We start from the raw sequence: 27092 nt of genomic DNA, 5'->3' as shown, positions 1-27092 counted from the left end.
ATATATATTATATTTATTATATATATATTATATTTATTTGATATTATAGTATCTTCTGAGGATAGATTCGGATAAACATCAGTGTTCGGAGCATATAAAATACAGTAGCATATATAATAAATATTATGCAGCAGACAAATGTTATATCGTAAGATAATTTTGAATTTCGACAACTTGGAAATGTTCAAAAACCACTGGGTTAATTTTCACCAAATTTCAGATTCAATGTTTTTCAAATTGTATTGAATCACTTCCTATACAGAATTTTGGTTTGTATTATTTATATCTCTGTTGAAGTTATCCGAATGATTCTTCTAAAATAAGTATTTTCTATATTATAACTTTACTCATTTTTGTACATTTTCCTAAAAAGATATTTTTAACCATTTTTGCGACCATTGTTTGATCAGAAACAAGTCTTTTATGAATAGTTCTAGAACTAGTTCTGGAACTAGTCTTTTTTATGAATGTTTGACTGCAGAATTTTATTTTGCATTCTTTTGATGAAAAATTAAGGAAAAAACTTGGATGTATTGAAGTTAATGAGTGGTAATTCAAATTATTAATTCAACTTAATTTACAATCTAATATCAAACTAAAGAGCCGTATTTTCTTTATTTTTTATATCTACTTATTTATTTACGTTTTCTACGCGTTTTACGTTTTCTTATAAAGTAATTAAGAAAAATTAATAATAATAATTACAAGTGATACTCTAATTTATTATAAAATATCATTTTTTATTCTTTTTTTAATAATAATTTTAACTTAGTCTAAATTTAAACTTGTATTTGCAAGAAATCTTTTATTTAGTATAATGCGATCATTTGTAAAAATTTATGGTCCAGAAAAAGATTATTTGCTTCCATCAAACAAAACGAATTCATTTATAATTATAATATAAATTATGAAACAGATTAACTGGATTTCCATTAATTCTGTATTCATTAACAAGGACTAACTTTTTATTGTTACAAAGATCATTAACTGGAAAAAGGAACGATTAACATTTTTCTGTTACATTGGAACTGAGGGGAAAGGATTAAAAACATGCAAAAGTTTTTGTGAGATTATTCTATTCTAAATTGATATATTATTCCTTATAAATAATCAGCCTTCACTTACAGATTTAAAATATAAAACGAAAAGAATTTTAAAGCTTAGAGAATGTTAATTTTTAAGGCGAAATATGTTTTTATTTATTTATTTTAAATTAATAAATCATTAAAAGCTTACTGTGAAGACAATTAAAAAGATAAGCGAGTGAAGAAGGTGCGTTTACTCAATTATAATGATAACAATAGAATTTTCATTTCGGACATTTCATTTCATGGGCATAATGATAGTATTGTGCGTAAAAAAGTTATAACCTGAATAACTTTTGATTTAATGATCGAATTTTCACTTGCAAAGATGCCTTTTCAATGGTCTGAGGGGTACGCCTTGAAAGTGCTAATTAATTTGTGTTATCTAGAATTTACTGAGCTTTTTTTCATGTTGTGTGTGGCACATTTACGGAATTTAAAAGTGTCTCACAGCATCCGAGTTACTTAATATTTGTCTATACTGCAGTATTACTTATGTATGTTTCATATCTGTCAGATCAGCGGTTTGATCGAAATCGTCTAAATTTTAGATTTTGTAATTAAAAGTTACATTAATTGTTACATTAAAAGTTAAAGTAACAATATTATTGCAATAGTAGTTGCAGTCTCATTATTGCAAGATCTCATTATTGCAAATTTATTGTTAAAATACCAATTAAAATGTCTCAACTGTATTAGTGTAAAATGTTTAGTGATAACACTAAATGTTTATTCTAATTTCAAGTTGTAAATAAAGGGAAAAAAAAGAGGGGAATGCTAGATATGTTGTCAACAAAATGTAGACAATTTTATAGTGTGTAGCAGAAATATTTCGTAGCAGAATTTTTAGCGTGTGCAATAAGTTTTTCATTTTTTTAGGAGAAAGATAACTTATCTGGTGATTACTGACAAGTTTATTTCATTAAGTATAAAGGTCAAAGGTTTTAAGACTATTCTTTATTGATACCATAACTAAAATGTGTCTTCAGATATGCCTTTTTTAGTGCAATATTTTCTTATTTAAACAACAGTAAAATGCATTTCTCTTCACAAAAATTGCCGCAACAGCAAAAGGCTAGAAGTCATTTTTCTATTAAAGCAAATTAGACATTGTTGTCCTTTTTATATATATTTTCTCTGACGCTTTAATTGCAAGCAACAATATATTTTGGTATTTTTTAATTATAAAAAACAGTTTAATATTTACTAAAAAATTTAATAATTCTTCGGAAATTTGTACTAAAATATAAAATCAAAAAAAAAAAAATTAATCTGAAAGTTTTTTTTATTCATACTCAAAAATTTATCAATAATTGATTTTGCAAATTAAAGAAATTTCAATGCTAATTAACTGTTTGCCTTAGATCTAAATACCTGTAAATAAGTCTAAATTTGAAAAATTATTGTTTAAAAGTGAGTCGTTCTTAGAAAATTTTATCTTTAACGCAGAAAAAAGGCACGTTGATTCAAGCTACTGTATTTCGTAACCATAAATAATTAAAATGCTAAATATGATTTTTTTCACTTATTTTGACCGAAATTAATAAAAATAATGAAGAAAGTATGAAAAGTATGTTTATTGAAAGTTCTGCGTCAAAGGGTTAAAAACATACACTTTTTGTGTCCTTAACACTCGTATTTTGACGATGATTTGTAAAATTGTTGTAAAAGTGGCCTTCTCGTACTGTGTCGTATTCGTTACAACAAGCTTTAACTGTATTTTTAAACTCGTAAATATGAAAGAAATGTTACATTTTTATTAAAGTCAGCTTTCAGATTTTTTTGTCTTTTAATATTATTGATGAAATCTAGCTTTTTTGGGGTCATTAAGAAGCATAGAATATTTTTTAAAAATCGATAACTTTTTTGTGATTGTTGAAAGTACGAAATCTGGGCGTGTTCCACTAAAAACCGTTACAACATCGTTTTATCAATCCATTTTACATTTTTTTTTCAAAGTTTATATTTCAGCATTATCTATAACGATAATTAACAAATGCGATATTACAACCATCACTATCGACAACGATAAATACCGAATACGATAATATCGTGAACGTCATCGATTATGATAATGTAGCAAATATTATCGATAACAATATTGATCGATTCCACTACTATCACGAGTGCTGGATTAATTAGCAAATTGGGAAGAGATCATTAAAAAATACAATGCCACCAAGAGTTATTGCATTTTTTAAAAAATTATTTTTTTCGTGCTTGTTATAAGTACGAAATCAGGGCGTGTCCCATTAAAAACATTTAACGTCAATTTTCCTAGCCATTTTGCAATTTTATTTCAAAATTTATATTTCAGTATTATCAATAGAGTTAATTATCGAATGCGGTATTGGAGATATCATTACCAGCAAAGATAAATAGCGAAAACGATAATATCGCGAATATTATCGATTATGATAATATCACGAATATAATCGAAAATAGTGAAATTATCGGTTACGATATCATCATGAGTGCGGATAAATCTCATTTGGGTACCGAATAATAATATCAATTAGCAAATTGGAAAAATATCGCGATTTATAGTAAAGTGTAGGTATTTTGGAATGGTATATCACGTTATAAAAATTCCGATATTACACACCGTTACAGTAAAACATTCAAAATAAAATAAAGATAACTTTATCGAGTAAGGGATACAATATATCGAATCAAAAGCATAGAAAGTTGAAATAACTTTTCGTTTTGATCGATCGCTTTTCTTACCCAGATTTGCGTCAACCTACCTGTTGAATTTAGCATAGAAACAGGAGAGAAAATCGCCCGGAGATTAATAGGGTTGACTTGAAGATGTTTTAAAAATGATTTAAATTACATTTTTAAGAATATTTATTCTCAATAATTATAAAATAAAAAAAAAATGCAGATATTCATTGCAAAGATAAGTAAAGAATAATTAAGAAAATGCTTTTAAAAAAATAAAATAAATCTAAGTTCATCAAAAAGATAAGAAAAAAATTAAGTTGTGATTTTAGCTAAGTAAAAAAAGTGAATTACCTTTGTAAAAGGAATCCGACAGGTATTTATGGCCTTCAACTCTGACATTCGTCACTTGTATGAATATTTTTTAAAGGAGTTAAAATAGTCTTGATTACGCAACAAAAAATGATTCGGGGGGGAACGCTCTCAATTGTTTACGTTCGTTGCTATGGGAAATGAAAACGGAACTCCATGAAAGTATTGATTTTTTTTTTCTGTTGGTAAACAATTTATGACGTTATTGGTAAGAAAACTTACGAATTATGTTAAATATAATTTATATAAACTGTATTTATAGAACACTAAAATGTGCATTAAAAAACACATTTCTCCCGTTTACCATATTTTATGTTTTTGATGTCGTAAAATTATAGTCAAAGGATTATTATAAGATTAAGATAATTTTATGACCTCACCTTATAAAAACAATATGTATTAAAGTAAAAAGTATTCGTAACTTATAAACTGTATTAAAATTTAACAATTTGTTAGCGGAATAAATGGTTTTTATGTAATGCTCTAAGATATTATGATGAAATTACCAAATTTCACCACATTTACCAGATTTTATCACACATTATGAAACATTATTTTATTTGAAAATTTTACCAAAGCGCTTTGTAAAAAAAAAAAAAATAGAGTTTTTGGCATTCAGAGCCAGAAGCATCGTTAAGCACTTGTACTTTTATTCGGAAATAAAAAAAAACTATCTTTTTATCTCAAAATTGGTATCTTATCTTTGAATTCTTAAAATTTTACTTTCCCAGAAAAAGTAACTTCTTCATGAATTAAAAAAAAAAAAAAGTTGTCAGAAATAATTTTGAAAAAAATTGAGGTTTCCCTGGGAAATATCTTTTTTTAGTCTTATATGATTAATTAACATTGATTTGTTTAGGGAAATCAATGAATTTCTAAGATCTCCGTGGATAAATGTACTAGGTGAAAACTTAGAGTGTTTTGGGAGTGGAAGAAAGTTCTAAGTGCATTTGGTGGTAAACAGTTTAAGGATATATTTAGAAAATCTGTGTTTTCACTACAAAGCAAAACGTCAAAAATCCGAACGTTTCATGCAAAATATAACTTTCAATAAATATTTATTGTTTTTTTACTTTATTTATAAATAGTCGAAAATTTTTTGAATTGTAAGGTTTTTTACATAATTTTAAAGAATGCAATTTTAAATGGCAAAATACAAAGTTTTGCGAAATCAGTCGAATAGTTCCTGAAAAATCGAATCTTGAAAAAAGTCATATTCATTAAAATTACTCCCTAAAACCATTAAGTCTCAATCCTAAAATCGAATCTTGAAAAAAGTCATATTCATTAAAATTACTCCCTAAAACCATTAAGTCTCAATCCTAGTATGTGAAAATTTGATAATTAGAGCACGAGTTATTTATAATGGTCCGTTTAGTTCTTCGCGCATTGTACATGCTCTGTACAGAAAACGTATTTTTACATGCTTCCCTTCTGTAGTCTTCTCCTCCAAGAATTTATGCGAAATTCAATACAAATTTTATATACTTAGCTAGTCGCACAAAAAAATATTAATTGCTATAAAAAAGCCATTTTTCATTTTAGAAGTATAAATATATCTAAAGTTTAGCAACATCTCTTGATAATTAGAATTCGCAAATTTTTGTGAAAAATAACTCTTACTATCTAAATTATTATTTTTTTAGTAAAACAATTATTATTATCAGAAAAAACTGACCATTATAAGTCGTAATTATGTTCCCGTCAAATTTATTTCTTTATAAAAGGAACCTTAATTGGATAAATATCAAATTATGTATAAATGCCTACATGGAAAACAAAAATTATTAACAACATTTTAAATTTTCACTGAGACGTGGACTTTTATCAGAGCATTTGAGATCGCATCGAAATATAATAGTTGGAAACTTGAATGCGTGTAGAATTGCGGCTATTGCGATCGTATCGAAATATTACGAGTAGAAAACTTGGATGCGTGGAGAGCAGCAACAATTGCTATCGTATCGAAAGATAAGAATTGAAAATTAGGATGCTTGGAGAACAGCAGCAAATGCTATCGTATCGAAATGTTACGAGTAGAAAACTTGGATGCGTGGAGAGCAGCAATAATTGCTATCGTATCGAAAGATAAGAATTGAAAATTAGGATGCTTGGAGAACAGCAGCAAATGCTATCGTATCGAAATGTTACGAGTAGAAAACTTGGATGCGTGGAGAGCAGCAATAATTGCTATCGTATCGAAAGATAAGAATTGAAAATTAGGATGCTTGGAGAACAGCAGCAATTGCTATTGTATCGAAATATTACGAGTAGAAAACTAAGATGCATGGAGAACCGCGGCAATTGTGTTCGTAATGAAATAAAAATTCAGGTTAAAAATAAAAATAAACTTAATTACTGATAAGGATTTTTTTTTCATTCAAGTCTGTAATGAGTTTATTTAATATTACTTACAAAAAGGTAATGAGAGAAATACAAATATTGGGCTATTTTGTGAAGTTAGAATCTTGAAAGTACAGTGCGAAATGAGGGACCGAATTCCTCAATAGCCATTGAATTCTCCAAATAGAGATAGTTCTTCACTGATTTATAATTCTTCTGCATATGCATTGTGCAGTTTTGAGCTATTTCTATTTAAGGATTGTTATAGTGCTAAGGCTGGCTATTCTGGTTGAGACAGGATTCATTGCGGGTCGAATAAAAATCAAGGCATCATTTAGCGAAAAAATAAATAAATAGATAAAAATAAAATCAGGATAGATTTTTGGTGTAATATGCATATACCACACTGCTTTTAAAAAGGGCAAACAGCAAACTAAAATAAATAAATAATTTTCTTTATTTAAGTACAATGAACATAAATTCGATACAAAAGTAGACATGAGAATTTAAATTTTCAGTTAGTAGCCAGTGGCCGGTAGATTCTAAAAACTTGGTGGCCACTTTTATATTAAACCTAATGAATCGGTAACCGATACCAATAGGTCCTTTTCATTTAATAGCCACTTTTTGCTAACTTTTTTTTTTGCTTGGATTAAATTATATTTTTAAAAAAAAATTATATTAAAAATAATCTACTGCTATAAAAAGTTACTTCAACATTAAAAATAACATAAATATAGGGCGAAATTTCGTAATTTCGATATTCGGAATTTCGTTACGTTACTGACTTAATAGAACTTTAAATTACTTTGTCGCTCCAACTATTTTTAAATAATGTATACATTACAATTTAAAAAAAATATGTGAATTCGTAAAAATTCTTAAGGATCAAAATTTTGAATAGAGACATTGGACTTTTTAAATCTGTTTTCCTACTTTCTGAATTGATGTATATTTATCATTAAACATATTTTAAAAAAAGGCAGTGGGAAAAAAAATCATCGCTTATTTATTTAATTTAAATCTCCTCTGTTTTTGTACAAGACGAGTAGCTAGTTATTATTTTCAGATCTATCCAAAAGTATAATAAAATATATTTGTAATTTGTATTTGCAACCGTCACTGAACAGCCAACCCAATTTTTGGGTTAACGACTAATGAATTTCATCAACGTCTCCTTGTAATTTTGAACACAATCCAGAAGGCAAGGGAACTCCTGGATCAAGTATTCGGAGAAATTTGAATTCGTGGAGGACTTTTTGAAGGAACTAACCCGCATTTGCGTTACATGGTGAGGAAGACCACTAGAGCCGTCCATGGTTAGCCCGAATACAAGGGGACTCTAACTCATGATCCGTCTACCACTGAGGATATACCACTGCGTCAGCATTCGTGGCGCGGATTCGAACCCGGTTCACCTCATTGGAAGGAGAACGCTCTATCCTATCTCCTGAGCCAGAGCGGCTCAATAAACTATATTATTTTTATTGGAGGTACTTTAAAAACAAAAAGGCTTGAACCTTTTAGGTTTCCTCATTTTCATTGAAAATTTGAAAATTTGTTTCAGATAGAAATATACACATCCGGATGCTGCTATAAGTAGTTTATGTGAAAATCAGAATGATAATATACTTTTTGGAGTATAACAGAAATAATAATCAATGCTAAAAAGAGCGCTATTTGTGGCAATTTAATCTGAAACCGAGATGAAAGTTTTTATAAAAATAAAATGCATCTTAATGATAATGTTATATCTACAAAATATGTATTATCAAGGCTACCCTTTTCTATTTCCTTAGTATTTCTGTTGGGAAATTAAAGATAAGACAAAGATAAAAATTGTTGGAGACATGAATGGATAGAAAGTTTTGAAATTACGACAGGTGTTATCTAAGCTTATCAAAAACGGAGAAATTTAGATGAGCTAGTAAACTTTGAAATTTGCTACAATTCTAGGTCAAAAATAGAAATTCGCTCTGACCGATAAAAGCATTATTAAAAAATGATTCCTTTTTTTAATATAGAGACTATAAATTAGCATATTAATATTATATTTAATAATTTTTATATTATGAAAATATTTATTGTATTCCTTAAATATCCTTCTCAATGCCTGTTTTTAAAATGGCTGTCAATATAAACATACACACATATACACATACTCATGTCAATATACACATATATCCCTAATGTGTGCCATACGCATATTAGGGATCGCAAAATAATATTTAAGTGTAGAGAAAAGGATAACACTATCAAATCCTTAATGAACAATAATTCGTTAATCAAGGACTATTTAATTCTTAATTAACGAATCATAAGGCGACATTAAAACATCAAAACTGTTTGTTTTTCCCAACGAAATTGAGAGAAGGTGAAAGGTTATTATTAGAAACAATTTAAATTTTCTGCCCGAAATAAAACTAGCTTTGAGGCTTTTAATTCTTCCTCCATCAACAATGATTCTTCAAACTTTGATAGCATTTTTGGTTTTTCTTTGCGTAATTATTAATTTTCGATCTCAATATGCAGTTTTTCTATTTTTGACAAGATTAAAAAAACATAAAACTAATGCTTACAGGGCAACTAGCACTTAAAATAATAAATTGAATTATATTTTTATTTTCAGAGACTCTAGGATATTAATATTTCGATATTTTACTGCAAATATCCAAACTTATTTGGCAAAAAAAGGTCAAAAATTGCAATTAGTTATTTTTATTTCAGATGTAAAGTTTAAAACAATATTTTAATTAACTAATCCGTAGTCTATTCTCAAGACTCGTGTATAAAAAACATTCTTGAAAATTTCAAGTAATTCGAACAGAATTGAAATATTCGATTCGATTTGAAATATTGCAGTTGAAATGAAGGAAAATAACCGAAAAACAAAGTTTGAGGAAAGGACAAAAATACATTAAAATGAATTTTTTATTCAATGTCTGCTTAAAAAAGTTTGTCGGGGTACCAGAAGAATTTTAAAAGAAAATAATAAAAATAAAGCTTAGACATGTTGTAAACAGGAATGGTAAATTTCTTCCGCAATGGAAAATACCACCGAGGAAGAAATAGGTTTCTTCCAACCCAAGTTGAAGAAATGGAAGAAACTCTTTTTCAAGCAAAAATGTATGAAATATTATAGCAATTTTTCATACAGTTTATAATTGTAATCTAGTTTTATGATTGCAATTTAGTCTAAAATAATGCCCATTTTCAAGCCTTTTAATATTATATTAAAAATGAAAGAAAACTAAAAAGCAATTTAAAAGAAAAAAAATGAATTTAAGAGCTTAAAAAAAATTTAGTTCATCAATATTTTACTTTAATGAGTATTAGTAATATAAAGAAAAATTTTATAATTATATAAAGAACTGTAAAAACACGAGAATCAAATACTAGTAGTACTACCAACTTAGAAAATCATATACTATACATACAATGCACCATTACAATTAAGATATTAAATTTATAATTGCAAATAACATTAATTTCTAACTTTTTAACATAATATTTTGTAATCTAATGCTGTTTACTAAGTATAAATACTCTAACCAACTTTTAAACAATATGGCATATGGATTTTAAATTTTGCAAACTAAACTAAATAATAAGAAAATAGTTACTTTTTTTAATAAAAAAGTAGGTGTGAAAAACTTAACTTTCTAGTACTAAATATGTTGCATTGAATTTGCTTTAATTAAAGCTTATCGTTTAACAATTATATTAGTCATTTTTAGTTTCGTTCAATCCGTCCAGCTTCTTCTAGTTTTTCCAGTTTTTTCTAATATCCTGGAAGAAATAAGTTTCCTTCGGTAGAAATAAGTATCACACGTCTTTTAATAAGTCTTGTACTTACCTTAATTGTAAAATACAATAAATTATTGTATTGCTTGGGAAGTTGTTATTTTCAACATAAGAAGTAGGGCAAATTTTAATCACAATTTTTTTAACCTATATTTTAAAACAATGTTTAGCAATCGTTCTTTTTTTGTTAGAGAAACCTCTTATACATTGGATAACTTTTCTGCGATTAAACATGAATTTTACTTGATATAAGTACTTATAGCAGCAATACGTATTCTTCTACATTAACTTAAGCTCAATATAATATTATTAAATATACTTTTAACAAAGCAGTTTCGTAGTCTATATTTTGAAACTTTATTGCAATGTAATTTGTATTATAATATTTGTATTTTTAAATATAAATGCTTATAAGAAAAATGCACCAAGTATTCGCATCTTAGATGGTTTTAAGCACTATGATGATGAGTTAATAAAACTAAATTTCTTTTACTACACATAGTCACTTTTTTTTGAGAAACTGACTGAAATCATGTTTATAGTCATACAATTTAATCTTGTGTTTATTATCATAAAAAATTTTTTGAAGCATAATCTATTGAATATTTTTTAAAATATTTAATGAAATGCCATAAGGTGAATTTAAGTTTCTCTCTACACGTTTTTACAAAAACGAAAAATACTTATGTGTGATGTCTAAGAAAAGTATAAGAAATAGCAGAAAATAAAATAAAATTAGGAAAACATATGATATCCTTTCCAACATACTCAAGAGAAAAAACTCGACACTATTAAAAGTTACTATTCATTATAAATGATTAGCAAAATTTAATTTCTTCCATATTGACAGTTTATATTATTAATATCGCTTTCATGTTCATCATGGTCAATTAAATGGTTTTCTTTTAAACTCTTTCGAAAAAAGCAACGTTTAAGTAACTCAATATCTTGCTCAAAAGAAATATTTAAAAAAAAATAAAACGGGAAAAAGCTTTGAATATTCCAAAAAATCTGTAAGTCTTTAAAAAATGCATCATTTTTGTGATATTTTTCTTTATGTAGATCTCTATGGAAGATAATCATTTAAATCAAACAATTATGTTCATATGTTTTCTTATTTTTACGACTCTAAACAGTGCAGCATGGGTTAATTTTTCAAATTTTAAAAAACTAGATCACTAAAGCTTTTCATTTCCACAAAACTGTAACATTTTATCATGTAACATTTTGGGTCATTTTTATTTACAGCATAGAGGGCGCTGATTAAATATGGACAAAACATAATCTAGAAGTCATGAATGACTGTCCCAACAGTAATAAAAAGACGTTAAAAATGTTATTTCATTTTAAAACAAACTCTTCAAAACAAAATTAACAAAAGGAACTCATTTCGCTTTTGACAATTTCTTAAGTTATTTTTCTTGACTGGTGTAGTATTTAATATTCTTTCTGGCTAATTAACGTAATTCTAAATGAAAACTGAGAAAATTGCACGCATTCACAACACAGCGGTCTGTCAGGCTAAACATACAGAAAAATAGATATTCAATTTCATGACTCTTACAATTACATTTAATAATAAAGAGTTTATACGAAGAAGCAGGGTAAAAAATAGCAGTAAGAAAAATTTCATATGTTTCATTTCATCCTTCATATGTTCTGAGTTTCAATAACCAGTTACGCAGAATTTATTTTTTTCCCAGCTATTTATTTAAGCATGATTTATTATATTTTTTTCCATCTAAGAGAAGTTGACATTTAATATAGACCAAAGGCATCCAGATGAATCCTGTTTGATTAAATATAAGCCACATAAAAAAAGTTAACTCATTTTCAACAAATATAATAAAAAATAAAGAAAGCTGTATAAATATATTTTATGAAATCTAATACGATACCGGGAAAAACTTGCAGCAATATAAATGATTGTTTAGAAGGAAAATAAATTAACTTGCTTCATTTTTTTTTAATAAAAAAAATTCTGTTTACATTTTTCACTTGGTTTATCGGTACGTTTCATCTATTTTAAACTGTAAAAAAGTATGAGAAAACAATCAATTTCTTGTGGTATTATATTAGATGAGGTTGTGTAATGTTAGATGTAATCTTTCAGTTCTTCTGTTTTTAACAGACTAGCATTTAGTAATTTATCGGTATCCTCAATATCAAGTCAGAAAAGCACTCACTTTAGGGTTTTCAAATTAATATTCAAGTTAGGAAGAAAAAAAACAACAGAAACGGTATTAAAATCCGACGAATCACTTTTGAGGAAGACGGGATTAAAAACATTATAACCATTCTCATTGGCTGGAAAACCTTGAAGTTGTTTCCGTCATCTTTTATCTCCTACCAGGTTTCAATGTGTTAAAGGTCCCCTTTCTTGTTCATATTTCATCTGGTTTTAGTAAGGTTGTTTATTCTTAGATTTAATATTAAATTTTAACTCGTATATTTTTTTTGGGTTCATTTTTCTTTGGGATTCTAATATATATAATAATTGAAGTGTTTATAAAATTTCCTGTATAAACTAGTTAGCCAGTTAAACTAAAATAAAAGAACTAGTTAAACTAAAGTAATAAACCAGTTAAACTAAAGTAATAAAAACTATTTATCCATGGCATGCTGCTCTAATCTATACATGCTGTCCAATTTTAGAAGGAAGTATTATTGCTTTGAAAAAAGAAAATGTTTAACATTTTACTTACGGTGCACCATGTTGTACTATCACATGTGATCCACATGTTGTACCAGCCGTATGAAAAAGGTTAAATGAATGGAAACATTTACATATTTCAAAACAATAATACGTCGATAGAATTTATAAAAGTCATAGTAGCTGCGCAATTTGTATATAATAGGTTGACGTTAAGAATAAAATGTAAAATTATATCTTTTAAAATATAGAGTATGAATTTTTTCGATCATAATAATTTAAAATTACGCAACAATCTAAATATTATAGATACCACGTACAAACATTTACTGTTTCTTGTATTTAGCTTTCTGAATAAGTGGTCATAGGAGTAATAACAAGCAACTGAACATAAATTTGATTTAAGCAATTAATCTTTTGAGAAATGCTTTTATTTTTTAATTAAAATAACATTTAATGTGAGTTATGATCCTATTTAAGTTTAATAAGCTAAATTAACTCATATAAGTCGCAATCTCAAAATTTGCAAGTAAAATAGTAAAATATCTGTTAAACCTCAGCGTAATAAATGTACATACACTGCTGGACAATTGCTAAGGACGGATAACACTATCATCCATAGCAACCACAAAATGAGAGGANATATATACCACATGATATAGAGAATAATAAATTTAACAGAGTTTTTCAATAAAGGCAAACAGCCATGTAACTTTAACCTTCAAGGGCTTAAAAAGAAGAATTATTGAGAAGCAACTCATACAATTCAAAGAAGTTCGTAACACTTTGATTTATTATGTAAGTGTTTCGAACTTCTCTGATAGTAAATACTTCAATTCCGACAACAGAATTTTTTGATAACAATAGACATTCAATAAGTAACCGGATATTCTTCACATAGAAAACGTCTGGAATCTCAACAAAATGTAGTTATAATAGCAGTTATTTTTAAAACAAACTTCCAGCTTGATTCAGAATTTTAAATTTTTTGATTTATAATGCTCAGGGTACAACAATTTTCTTTTTAAACCTGATATTATGCATCAACTTGAACAAGAAAAGAATCTCAAGATTTTTTTAAAAAAATCTAGAGAATATCTCAAGTAATTTGGCTTACTTCTTAAATCTATATTCTTCAGATTTTATTAAGAATATAGTCTGAATAAAATCTCAAGATAATCTGATTTTTTTAAATGCCTTATGTGAGCAAAATAAATTAAGATATTTATCTCTGGGATTCGAACCCCCGTTCAACTGATTTTACTATTTACAGATTGGCCCTCTCGGCTGAATCTGCATGGACCAGATTGATAGAACTAAGTGGCTTCATAAAGAGTTCATCATACACTTATTAAGATCAAATCCTTTCTTAATTTAATCTGAAGATTTCTAAATAATCAATAAGATAATAAGATTTAAGAAGATTAATCATAATTAAATTAAGATTTAAAGTTTTTTCAGAATAGATTCTATAATTTTCCTCAAAATCAGGCTTAAAAAGAGGGTCAAATACAGAAAATCTTGAGAATGAATTTGTAAAATTTTTGCAAAATATATTTAAAAAAGTGCGATAAATATCTTCAAAATTTGTTTTCTGTAGAAGACTTGAGAAATTAGCACACATGCAAATTTTCTTCATTTTTTCTTGAGGAACTAGTGCATATACATCTAAATTGAAAAATATATTGTATTTTATCTTAAAATCTAGTTTCTTTTATGCTATTTTTTATTCTTTGTTTTTATATATTTTTGGTAACGTTAAGTGCACCAAAAAATATGTATTTTCTAATAACTCAGAAAATAGTATAAGTTCAATATCATCAAGTTTATTATACTCTACTGTAGAAAGTTTAATCTTTTTAATCTATACTTTGTCCTTGGAAGTCAAATAAGTGAAAATTAACATATATGCCTATAAAAAAGAATTTTCCTTTTGAATGTTAAAGTCCTGTTTTATCTGAAGAATATTTGAAGACAAATTTCACTTTCTTTTGCTAATTCATAATGTATGTGAAGTGTTTTCAATAAATCTGTAAATATTTAAAAAAAAAAGTAAAATCTTCAAAATATGAGAAGAAATTCTTAAGAAAATAACTTCTTTTGAAGAAATTCTAAAGACATTTTAGTAAGGATGATTCAATTTCGTACCTTACCTTATATAAATTTCAGCAAATTTGCACGGTATTACGGCCAATATTTTGTTATTATAGCTTAAAAATAACTTTTAACCTTAAGCTTTTAACCACCAACCCGGTTACGTCCGATTCTTCTCTATATTTTTTTTCTTTCTATTATCTTGTTATCAATGTAGTGTGCATTAAAAAATGCCATGTTGGATGAATTTTATCTTAGTTTTAATTTTCAATATTTTTCATTCAACTGTCAGTTTTTATTAACGATAAATCTCTCTGATTTGAAGATTTTTTAACTTTCCTACTCAGTTCATTTGCATAGCTTAAAAAATATTTTCCACGTCATTTAAATGAAGGGCTTACAGCAAATTTGATAGTGCCCAAGAAAGCATTTTATTTATTTTTTTGTAAAATTCATCACGTTTTTCATGTGGGCAATAAGAAGTTTCTGAATATTATAGTGCTACGCTATGGAAAGTTGTAAAGTATCTAGCTGGAAACAACACTGATTAATATTTTACGTCACTTTTGGAAAAAGTGTGTTTTATATTACTCCAAGCTTCTCAATTATAATATTATAATTAATAATATAATTAATTTATTATAAAATGGAGAGTTTTCTCCGTATCAGTATCAAGAGTTCCATTTTAAATTGGCAACAATGTGTGACACCGTGTGAATGATATGAAAAGCTGCTTTTTTATGCAATTTTTCAATAAAAGTACTTCAATAAAAAATAAGTTTTTCGTAACTTTTAATGCATTTTATTTTTATTATATATTTTTATTATATTATTGTCTTTAATAATTCATTTTGGTATTCCAATGCGAAAAATTACTTCTTTTCTAAAATGTTCTAGAAGACGATAACATTAAGCACATTTTCATTAAAAAAATTGATTATCGTTTACCATTTTTAAAACATTTTATTCATTTTTTACCGTTTGCTATTCATAAAATGACTTTAATAAAAATATTCATTCAAAAAAGAGTGTTTTCTAAATTAAAAAAAATGTAAAATTAAATTCTTAAAATCCCACTGAAAATATGAGCACATTCGCTTAAAAAGTTTTTTTCATCAACGTTATTTTTTAGAGGGTGTAAAATATATGTTAGTTTATATGCTTGAAATATTTGTTTCATTTCATAATTATTTTTTCAAATAATTTCAAAAAACTAAGTACGTATAGCGGGATATAATTTTAAGTTTAAAATTATAAATTCAATCATTTTCTAAGAGTTCAAATGCAATTTCAAAAGTCAAGAATCATTTAATATTCAAAGCACACGGGCTTTTTATGCTTTATTCACAAGCCTAATTAATTCAAAGATGTTATCATATTTGTATAGGAATACAATTCACCTCAGTTATTTATATAGTAATCAATGGCTTATAGAGGCAGAAAGTTGGTATATTCAAGCAACCTATTCAAAAAATTAATATAGTAATGAATAAAAAAAATGTTTCGTCATACTTGAGTGAATTTCATTCATTGTTAGAGTGCGGGCAGTAATGTGTTTCAAGGTAACTTCTCTCACCATATGATTAAAAAATAAGTTAGATGGCGACTTATTTTTTCACCAAACCATGATGACCAAACAAACAGCTGTAGAAAGTAGAATTCATTCAATATGTACATTATACCTATTAATCAAAGAATCTTGGTGTACCTAATCGCTATGGTACCTAAAAATTCATGTCTGGTGCTCGGTATTTAAGTACTTTTTTAACCAGTTTAGACTCAAAAGATCAAACTTTTTTTGCTCAAATACACTTGCAAAAACATCCTATTTTTCACAAAATATTATACTCAAATTTTTACAGAAACGCTTATTTAATGAGAGTGATTTACTTAATATTACTGTAAAAATTACGGTATATCAGTTTATTTGTTCCTTTGCATGTTCCGGTAAAAATGGATTCTACGGTAAAAATTACCGGCAGCCAGAGCGCCGGTATCTTTTATAGTAATTTGATCAGCAATTTTTTACATCGTTATACCTTCTGGACAGACATGAAATCTAAGAAAATGATTATGTAAAATCGAATTGACTTTGGGTTTGAACTGAAACTTTTTCTAGAAAGAGCAGTCGAATCTGAATTTTTTTTAAAAATTAAAATGTAAAATTTCTTTTTTTCATTAACGGGAAAAACTTGAAAATTAAATTAGAAAATTCGTACAGCGAAGTTAACATTTTTAGGACATATAAACTATTTATACGTAAGACTATGACACTATATGTCATTCACCTTTTTGAGCTCTACTTCATCCTTTTTTCATTTCTTTTTACATTTTGAAACTATTACTCGAATTTCGATGAAAATATGACAAAAATTTAAGCATCAAAAGTCATTTGAAATTGTGGAATTGGGGTCTCATGTTTATTAATGAAAACGTGACTGAACGCTTAAAGATAGATTTAAGAAATAAGTTTTAGAATATTTTACCTCTAAATAGTTTTTTTTTCTTTCATATAAATATTTTCTACGGAAGTCAAGTCGTAGAATGGTGCTAAACACTTAATGTTAGTGTCATTTTTTTTGCCGAAAATCGAAGTCTAATTTCTAGCGTAATTTTACCCTCTTAAGATACATATTATAAATTTATTTCATCAATCTCAACCGTAAGACTAATATTTATATGCAAATGTCATTCTATAGAATAGTTACATTCACTTTCGATTTGAACAGTATTACTTTTTAGAAATGACACTAGAATCTCGAGATTTTTGGTAAGAGTAAGTCTAAGGTTATTTTATGAACTATTTTTGCTTACTCACACCACAAAACCAATATTTTTTTAGACAAATATTTTATTGAATATTTTTTAGGAAAGGTAGTTCTTCGGACTTAAGATTTGAACTGTAGTTTTTCTTGAAAAACAGTCGATTCTTCAGCAATTTTATGAAAATGGAGAGAAATTTTTATTGCTTCATTGAGTTTTTAAGAATTTAACTTAATAATTTTTTCTTCAGGAAACGATATTTTTGTAATATTTAAATGAAAGTTATTCAGTAATATATATANTACGATAATATATATATATATATATTATTTAGAAATTTTTTACTTAATGTAAATATTATATACTTAAATTATTTAAAGTTAAATAGATAATTCGGAGCATTGAATTTTTTATTTTATTTTATCAAATATTTTTATTGGTTATAAAGACACGTATAGGCATTTAGAACGTATAAGATGAAAAATAAATACTGAACATCCAAGAAAAATAATAGCATTTAGATTAAACGAAGGAAAGGGGTAGTTAAACAAAAGCTGGTTTTTGCTTGTATTTTACTAATTTCATGAATGAAATCGCGTACATTTTTATTCATGTCAATTTTTATTTGAGTGATAAAATTAGGCCAAAAAATGAAAATTATTTAACGTAAAAATAATTTTTTTTGGAGGGTAAATTAATTAATTTTTAAGAGCTATGCTGAAACACGGCTTAAACCAGAATATTTCATGAAAGATAAAAATTATGCTTTTTAATGCAGTTTTTTTTTAAAAAGATTAAATAAAAATGTGTTTTTCGTAAGAATTTAGTGCATTTAATAATTGTAATCGATTGTCATCTCTAAAAAAAATTACGATTCAAATAATACAAATTGTATATTACCAGTTTACTGAACGACTTTCATGGAAATATTATTTCAAATATGCATATGTATATAAAATAAACGTTTTCTTCACATTGTTTACAAAACAGAGTTTGTTTTTACACAACTGATAAAGTATCGATTTGTAGAGAAAATAATTATCATTTGTATTTCAATGAAAGAGATAAGACATGAAGAAAAGAAAACAGAGCTTCATGACCGACTTTCAACGCATAGAAAGAAAGATAAGAGATGAACAGAATTGATTTAAGTGTTAAACAATTACATTAATGCTACTAAGTGATTAAATAATCGGACCACCTAATGCTACTAGGTGATTAAATAATCGGACCACCTATAAATGTTTACTTCATCGGTGCTTTTGATATCTTACATTTCTTGATTCAAGAATTTTTTTTCTTTTTCTTTTTGAAAACTATATGTAGACAAGGCAAGTCTGGCAATCTAAACTTAAAAAAGGATAATGAATTATAATTTACGACTCGTGTTAATAAGACTACGTGTTAAATTTTTATTGTGTCGCTTAAGCTTTTTTGCCTCCAAAGTTTTTGAATAATAAAACTTTGTATTATTAATATAGAAATACTGTGTAATTTAGATGTCCGTTTCCATTATGTCCATTGAGATAAAAAAAACTATACACAATTTGGGGGAAATATTTTGGGGCACTTTTGAAATATAACAAATACTGTCGGAATATAACACTTCACCACAGAGGAAGGTGAAGCGGAAAACATCAAAACCTGTTTGATTGCCGGAAGAATAAAAACTTAGTTGAAAAGGTTTGAATAAATATGTTACAAGTTAAGTAAAATACTTTTTAAATTTACTTTTACACCTAAATTTGTGCTCAAAATAATTTGTACACTATAAACTGGAACATAAATGCGACATGAATGACATGCCTTAAATATAAAATTGAATTTAAATTTTCTTCATCAATAAAATTTGAAAGCAATCGAATTTGAAAATCAAATTTAGCATACTTTTTCTGTAACATTGTGACTCGATTTGCACATTTGTTTTTTAAATTTTAAAAATATATTACTAAACAAATGTTTCTTGAACTCTTCTTTTTAAATTAACTAACATTTAAAAAATGAATAAATATAAAACTAAAACTGGCATTAAGATGTTGAAAATTTCTAAGAAATCTTTTCATTCATATAAAAATAGTCTAATACCTTGAACTTAAATTTAAAGAATTATAGCGTGACACGATAAGAAATTTCTCTAGAAAACTTAAGACATTCCACATGGTTAGATAAGATATAAAGAATGATTGAACAATTTTAGGACAAAGGAAACCAAAACTACCAGTCGTAAATTGTTGCTCATTTTTTTATGATATTCATATTATTGTGATGCTGAAAGCTCCTAAAGAATAAGAGCAAAAAAATCCTGCATTTTTTACATCATAAAAAGTACCTTTATCCTTTGTCTTTTAAAATATAATTAATTACACAATATGTTACTTTCCCCTGCTTAAGCTTTTTCCCTGCTTAAAATATTTTTATAAGAATAATATTTATGATAATTTGAAGTTTTAAAAAATATGTACATCACGAAGTTATTATGAATAAATTAAAAAAACAAGCTTAAGATTTGACAAAATGGAGATTTGAGAAAGAGATGTGAAAAGATGAATGAGTCTCGAAAAAAACAAGAATTTAAAAAATAAAATGTATAACTTTAAAATAATCGTATTTTAAATTCTTTATTCTATGTTCATTCAAACTATTTTTCTTACTTTAAAATACATTGCTTTTCTTAGAATTGGTTTATATTTTTATTTTTGGTAATTTAGTGAACCGATTATTTCAAGTTTTGTAGCGGGTGTAATTTTTAAATGTTTTATACGTTAGTTAAATTTTTGATACCTTATAATTAAGAGAAATGTGGATTATTGTTAACTCATTCCTTGATGAGAAATGATAAAAAAAATCTTGTAAGACACTAGTGATGAAAGTAAGTGAGTATTTTCTAGTGTTAGCTACAGCTTTAGTTTTTTTAAAGTCACATTCATATGATTTCGGAATGGAAAAAAAGATATTTATTTTACAATTATATTATGTTAGTAAACAGGTAAATTGTATGAATAATTGAATTACCAATTTTAATCTTGTATGAAATAAGAGAACATGATCCAGAAATAGGGGAAATGTCTTCTAATGAGTTTACTAATAGATAAAAAATTCAATACAAAGAATTTCTGATTTCCGAGATTAGTTATATAAATAGGACCAAAAATATAGATTTTAATATTATGGCACTTTCGACTTTTCTTCTGGTAAAGTTATCGATTGTATTTTTTACTAAACTGCCATTTCTCCTTACATTCAAGGTTTCTAACTCTTACAAACATTAGAAAAATTTTTTTAAAAAAATGTGTTTTTGTTTCTAGATTCTTAACTTCTTAACTTAATTATCAATAAGCAATTAATTATTTAGTGAATCCTAAGAAAAACACAATTCTCAAACCATTAAAATTACAAGGAAAGTACTCTAATGTTATCAGTGTATAATGAAGAATATTGAAACTAAAGGGTGGTTTAAAGTAGAAATTCGTTTGGAATGAATCTAAAGATTACATTGAAATATAAAGATTAATAGATTGAAGTATAAAGATTACACTGGGGAACAAGTTTTTGATTGCATTTATATAACTACTTGATCTTGCCTAATTAGTTTGTAGGGATTTCAAAACTAAAATAAGTGTTGCTCCTAAGTCTACAGAATTTTTTAAGAGGACATTTTTAGTCTATTTTTTGTAGAAATGTACAAGTTCAAAAGCGTTATATATGATGGGGTTGAGTAAATGTTGCGACGAAGTTTTAGTTTATCAGCGATGCGGAAGTATCTAAGATATGTTAAAAAATCTTATGCAACGGAATTTTTTTTTTTATTCCCCAGTGTTTTATCAATGATTTAAGAAAATACACTATTACGACTTAATGCATTAGTAGAAAATTTATTACAATTATAAGAAAATGCATTATCCTTTTATATTATCTTTAATTTTTATTATCGACGCACTTGGATTTTATAAATATAAAAAGGAAGACATAGTGAGCAATCGTACTATTAATAGGATATTTAATTGCCAGATCTAATAACCGCCCTATCGTTTAGTTTATGATAGTATGGGTATTTACTACTACTTTCCACTACTTTCAGACTTATGACAGAAAAATTTCGTCAAAGAGTAAGCTGTTAGAAAGTAAAATTATCCTTCAACTTTTGATAAATAAAATAAGGGACAAAAAATGCTTCAATATTCGCCAAATCTTATTCTTTCAGAACAAGTGCCTTTCTATGAGAATTCTAGTAAAAACTTAAAAACATAAAGTAATAACTGATAAATTTTTAAAACAGTTAAAATAGCATACAAATTTCGATGTTACATTGGCGAATCATCATCAGAAAAATGGCGAATAAAAGGATTTTTTTCCTTCCTCGTCGCCATGTTTCTGCATTGTGGGAAAAAAGAATCTCGCTGCTTTCTATTTTGTATTGAAGATGTTTTTTTCTGAAGATAAAATTCTAATGTACAGTGCACAAAAAATAAATAAATAAACGTAAATGAAACACCCGGAAAAACTTTTGATCTAATAATCAGACCTTTACGTTCTAGGACTCAATCTTAATGGTTTAAGTGGGTGACTTTTACTATGTTAATTAGTAGGCGCAGACAAAATTTTACGTTACGAAATCAGACGCAAAAATGTACTTTCTCTGAATAGATGTGACTTCTTTTCAATGAATTATAATTTCTGTTTTGACCCCTAAAATACATTCTGGTAAATGTGATCCCATTAGTTTTGTCAGGAAAATGGTCCAAAGTTTGGACCCTTTAATGTTAATTTTACTTTATGCGAATTTCTCTTTATTTCGAGAACATTTTAAGCAAAATGAAAATATTTGAACACACAATTATTTAATTCGCTTTTTAAAAAATAATTCCAAGTAAAAAATAATTTTTAACAATTATTTATCATTTTTTATTACTGCATTTAATGAAGGTCGAATAATTTTTGAATTGCAAGGTATAGAAATTTTCACACGATTTTAAACAACGCAATTTAATGCGGCAAAAATCAAAATTTGAACAACATCTGTCCTATAGTTCCTGAAAAATCAAATTATGAAAAAGCCATATTTTTAAAATTCGATTGCTCAGGAGCTATTCTATAGAATTCGGTCAAATTTTTTTTTTACATAAAATTATGTTCTTTAAAATGATGTTAAAATGTGTATACATTGCAATTAAAAAATCTTTCAACTATTATTAAATAAAGTAGTAAAAAATAATAAATAATAATAAAAAATTATTAAGAATGATTTTTTTGCGTGCATTCATCTTTGGATAAACAAATTTTATAACTGTACGCAGACTTTTTTAAATTCACCTAAAAAGTTCTAGAAATATGAAAAAGTACGCAAGAAATTAAATTAACAATAAGGGGTATAAACTTTGAATCTCTCTCTTAGTCAAACTATTGGGACTATACTTCCCAGATTGTGGCTACCCCCTATTTCTCGGGGGTTAGAAATCCGAATCCGTCGAAAAAAGTTATGTTTATTCAGAGAAAGTACGTTTTCGAGTCTGATTTCGAAACTTAAAATATCGTCTGCGCTAACTAATTAGCACATTTGAGAGCACCCCCTCGAACCATTAAGATTCAGTCCTTGTACGTGATCATTACATCAGAAGTTATTCAGGGTGTTTCCTTTATTTTTTTGAGCACTGTACAATCGAAATTTATATGCTCTTTAGCTATTTTAATATTATATTTGTGTTTATTTCCAAATCATCATTATAAAGTTTAATTCTTCTTATTAATGAGTGTATAAACAAAGGAACATCTGAAAAATACATTTTGAAACTCATAATTTATTCTTAATCGATCACTTCAACGAAAAGATAATTGTTGTTGCTCATATTAGTATCCCGGTTTTCTTAGTTTTGTTTATGAACTATAAATAACCTAAAAGCAACAGCATGGTTTGGGGCCTTTTTCTAAGATCTATAAGGCAGGGAGATAACATGTAAGCTTTCACAACAATATGACATGATAACGGGCCTTGAGAAGTTAGGCGGTGAACTTGTTTTTCAGCTTTATCACTTTGTGTGTGGACTAGTGTAGAACAGTATTGGAATTTCAATATTGCAATATAACGTCAGAAAATATCGAAATATTGTGATATATTGCGACGTATTTCAAATTCTATGATTTTACAATAATTTTATAATAAACTATATTTTCCTTATCCAAATGAAATTTAACAAAACTCACTGTAATATTATATTCGATAATTCTCGTTACCAATAACATTCACGATATTAACCTATTCAGTATTAATCGTTGCTGACAATAATTATGATATAATAGTAAACAATATTTAATGTTGTCTATAATAAATATAATATTATTGAATTAGATATTTATCGTTGTCAAAAATCACCACGATATTAACGTGTTTGATAATTATTGCACATTATTACATATAAAATTCGTAACGTAATCATATTTTTTATTTTTAGTTATTGATAATTATCGTACGTACGAAATATATCTCATTAATGAAAATATGTCATCAATAATCGTGATATTTAAAAAAAAATTATGTTTTGTGAATGGTCAGGTATAGCCGCGAGTTTCTTTTTATTTTTACCTTTGTATGTTGTGACCACAGAAACTGAAAAGTATATTCAAGACTGAAATGAAGTTTCATTATCACTCGAATAATTGTGGTTATTTTCAAAACGAATAACAGAATATTAATAAACGATACAACTTTTATTTTCACAAGGATTTGATCATTTTATTTTTATTTGAAAAGTTTTGCCATTATTTTGAACGTGAAGTATGAAATTTATTTCATGTTTAAGTGCACTAATTTATTGAGTTAAGAAGTTGCAGTAAAAAGAGACGCAACATTATTTCTGATTTTAATAAATACTACAAATCATTTATAATTCATAAATATGAAATCAAATCAATTTTTATTACTCTTAAATGCGAAAAAGAAAGAGCGAAAAAGAAGAAAGTAATCACTTTCTTATAATTTGTTATGTCATTTAACTCTTAATTTTTTGTTAAAAAATTTCATTCCTGAAAGTTTTGTTTTGCTTCAAAAGTTCATTTTTGGTTTCGGTTTAAAACTTAAACAGGTTTATTTTTAACTGGCTTTTTTCGATTAGAAAATTTAAAACGAACTATCTTTTGCTACTTATGTCAAACATTTTAATATTTATACTTAAGTAATAATGATGCTTAAATAGTACAGATCAGTTTTTTCATACTATTGTCTATTATTAACGCATTTTCGATTTTTGACAGAAATTTATTAAAATATTTAAATTTCCGAATTTTCACAGGAAGTTTTTAAAATTATACTTTGTTTAAAACTGTTATAAAAAGCAGGGTGCGTTCAAAATATCAACCTTGGTTTTAGCTCTTTTTCGGTTTTGGTTCAACAATTAAACAGATCTATTTTTACCGAGGTTCTTTTGTATTGAAAATTCAAAAGAAATCAACTCTATTTTTTCATTTAAAGCAAATCTGCAATAATAATATTTAATGAGTTTTAATATTTATCTAGTAAAGATACATACATTATTAATGTATGTTCATTTTCATCTCATAAACATCAATTTACACTCATCTAATTAACAGAGATTTTTTAATGTAATTAAAATTAAATTTCCGATTTTTGATAGAAAGTTTTAAATTTTTTACTTTGTTGAAAATAATTGTCAAAAAATAGTTTAAGCTTTCACTTGCAGTTTTCTTTTGATGCATACATTTTTAAATCGTAATTTTGATTATTTTTTTTTAATTTGGTAATAGATGTAATATACATAATTAGGTATAGATGTAATAAATAAATTTAATTATTATAGTTTTTTTTTAAATATTTGTTTATGCAAGTTTATTTGGAGCTGAAAAGTTTAATTCCAGGTTTTTAATTTATTATAAAATTAATTACATAAATAAAAGATTAATTTTTAAATGCTATAATTGGTTTGTAACTATTTACAGAGTGAAAAATACATTAAAGCAAATTAAAGTGCCATAAATATGTAAATTGGTATGATTATCTTACCAAGCTACAGATCCAGTTTATAATCCAAGATAGAAGAAACTCATTCACATGCATCAAGTTATTCATAACGTGAAATCAAAACTCAGAGGGTGTGGCATAGGACTTACTGAAACACGATATGGGAAAAAAAGGTTAAAAAAAATAATAAAAACATTCCATGAAAGTCAATTTTGTGGACCCTCGTGACCAACGCGCGTGTTTTCTAAAGAGTTAATGCTTAACTTTCTCTTGTATAAAAGTTTTGGCGAGCAGGGTTACTGTACTTTCCGAAAGTTTGGCGGACCGTTTCTTTTTTTCCTCTCCCAAATATATCACAGAAGAATACGTCATCCCTTCTGAAGCCCCCGTCTTTGTTCGTCTCGACGCTTTATTCGAGATATGAGATATGTAATGACTTAACATGCTGTGTCACTAACATTTTATCTCATTACACATAGAACCGGAGTGTTGTGTCTAGTACAAGAAAAAAACTATCTGACTTATTTTTTCTTAGATTCTTAAAATCAGTTCACTAAAGTTACTCTCATATTTCTACTAATATTTTATTTAATCTCAGTTTGTTCAAGTTATGTGTAAATGTAAAAGGAAAAATATGATAAAAAAATTTAATAAAATGGGTCGTGCATAAATAGTGTCACATTTTTTAACAATTATTTTTGACCCCCTCCTCTTTGTCGCAAAGTGTCACACTTTACAGTTCCACTATACCCACTCCTTATATTTTTGAGCATAATAATTATTAGATGTGTAGTATTTATTTTGATTTAAAAGGATTTACAGCAAAAAATATTAAAATATTTAATCTACTGATGTTAAATATTTTTATTTTAAACAAAATATGAGAGCTCTCAATCCTTGTTATCTTCTCCCTCTCTCTTATTGCAAAATGTCACAATTTCACGGACAACACCCTCCCCCCTCTTCCTTCAAGAGCATCATTTATGGATAACAGCTAATAAAAAGATACCAATGGTCTGGTAAGAATTATTATCTCATCAGAAAATAAAATGAGATTTCATCAGAGAACATACATCGCATTCTCATTAATATATAAACAATCATTATATTGGAACAAATATTTTATTTAACATCAGTCGCATTATGCTAAATGTTATGCGTATTATGTATGCGTTATATATTAATAGTTACGAGGAAAATATATTAAAAATTTGAACTAATGTAAAGATAATAGCAATGAATGGGCAGGAATGTATCTACGGGGTCTAAGGGGTCCACTCCCTCCTCCATCCCCTAAAAGAATTATATATATATATATATCCCCTCTTCCTTCAAGAGCATCATT

The 27092-nt window shown here is 26.7% G+C and overlaps 1 protein-coding gene across 2 annotated transcripts in view; it reads right to left on the bottom strand.

Moving 5' to 3' along the window:
* The window catches only part of LOC107451015 (proton channel OtopLc), a 50842-nt gene extending 24661 nt beyond the window's left edge, over positions 1 to 26181 (bottom strand). Inside the window, exon 1 of one of the 2 annotated variants that reach the window (XM_016066969.4) lies at positions 25790 to 26181. The gene's annotated coding sequence lies outside the window, so the exon portion shown is untranslated. Of the gene's footprint in view, positions 1 to 4103; positions 4237 to 25789 lie in introns of those variants that run through there. The other variant, XM_016066970.3, reaches the window with a different exon arrangement.
* Positions 26182 to 27092: the final 911 nt, after the last annotated feature.

This window comes from Parasteatoda tepidariorum, chromosome X1 (genome assembly GCF_043381705.1).
Source record: "Parasteatoda tepidariorum isolate YZ-2023 chromosome X1, CAS_Ptep_4.0, whole genome shotgun sequence".
NCBI lineage: Eukaryota > Metazoa > Arthropoda > Arachnida > Araneae > Theridiidae > Parasteatoda > Parasteatoda tepidariorum.
This window is presented reverse-complemented; position numbering and strand designations above follow the sequence as displayed.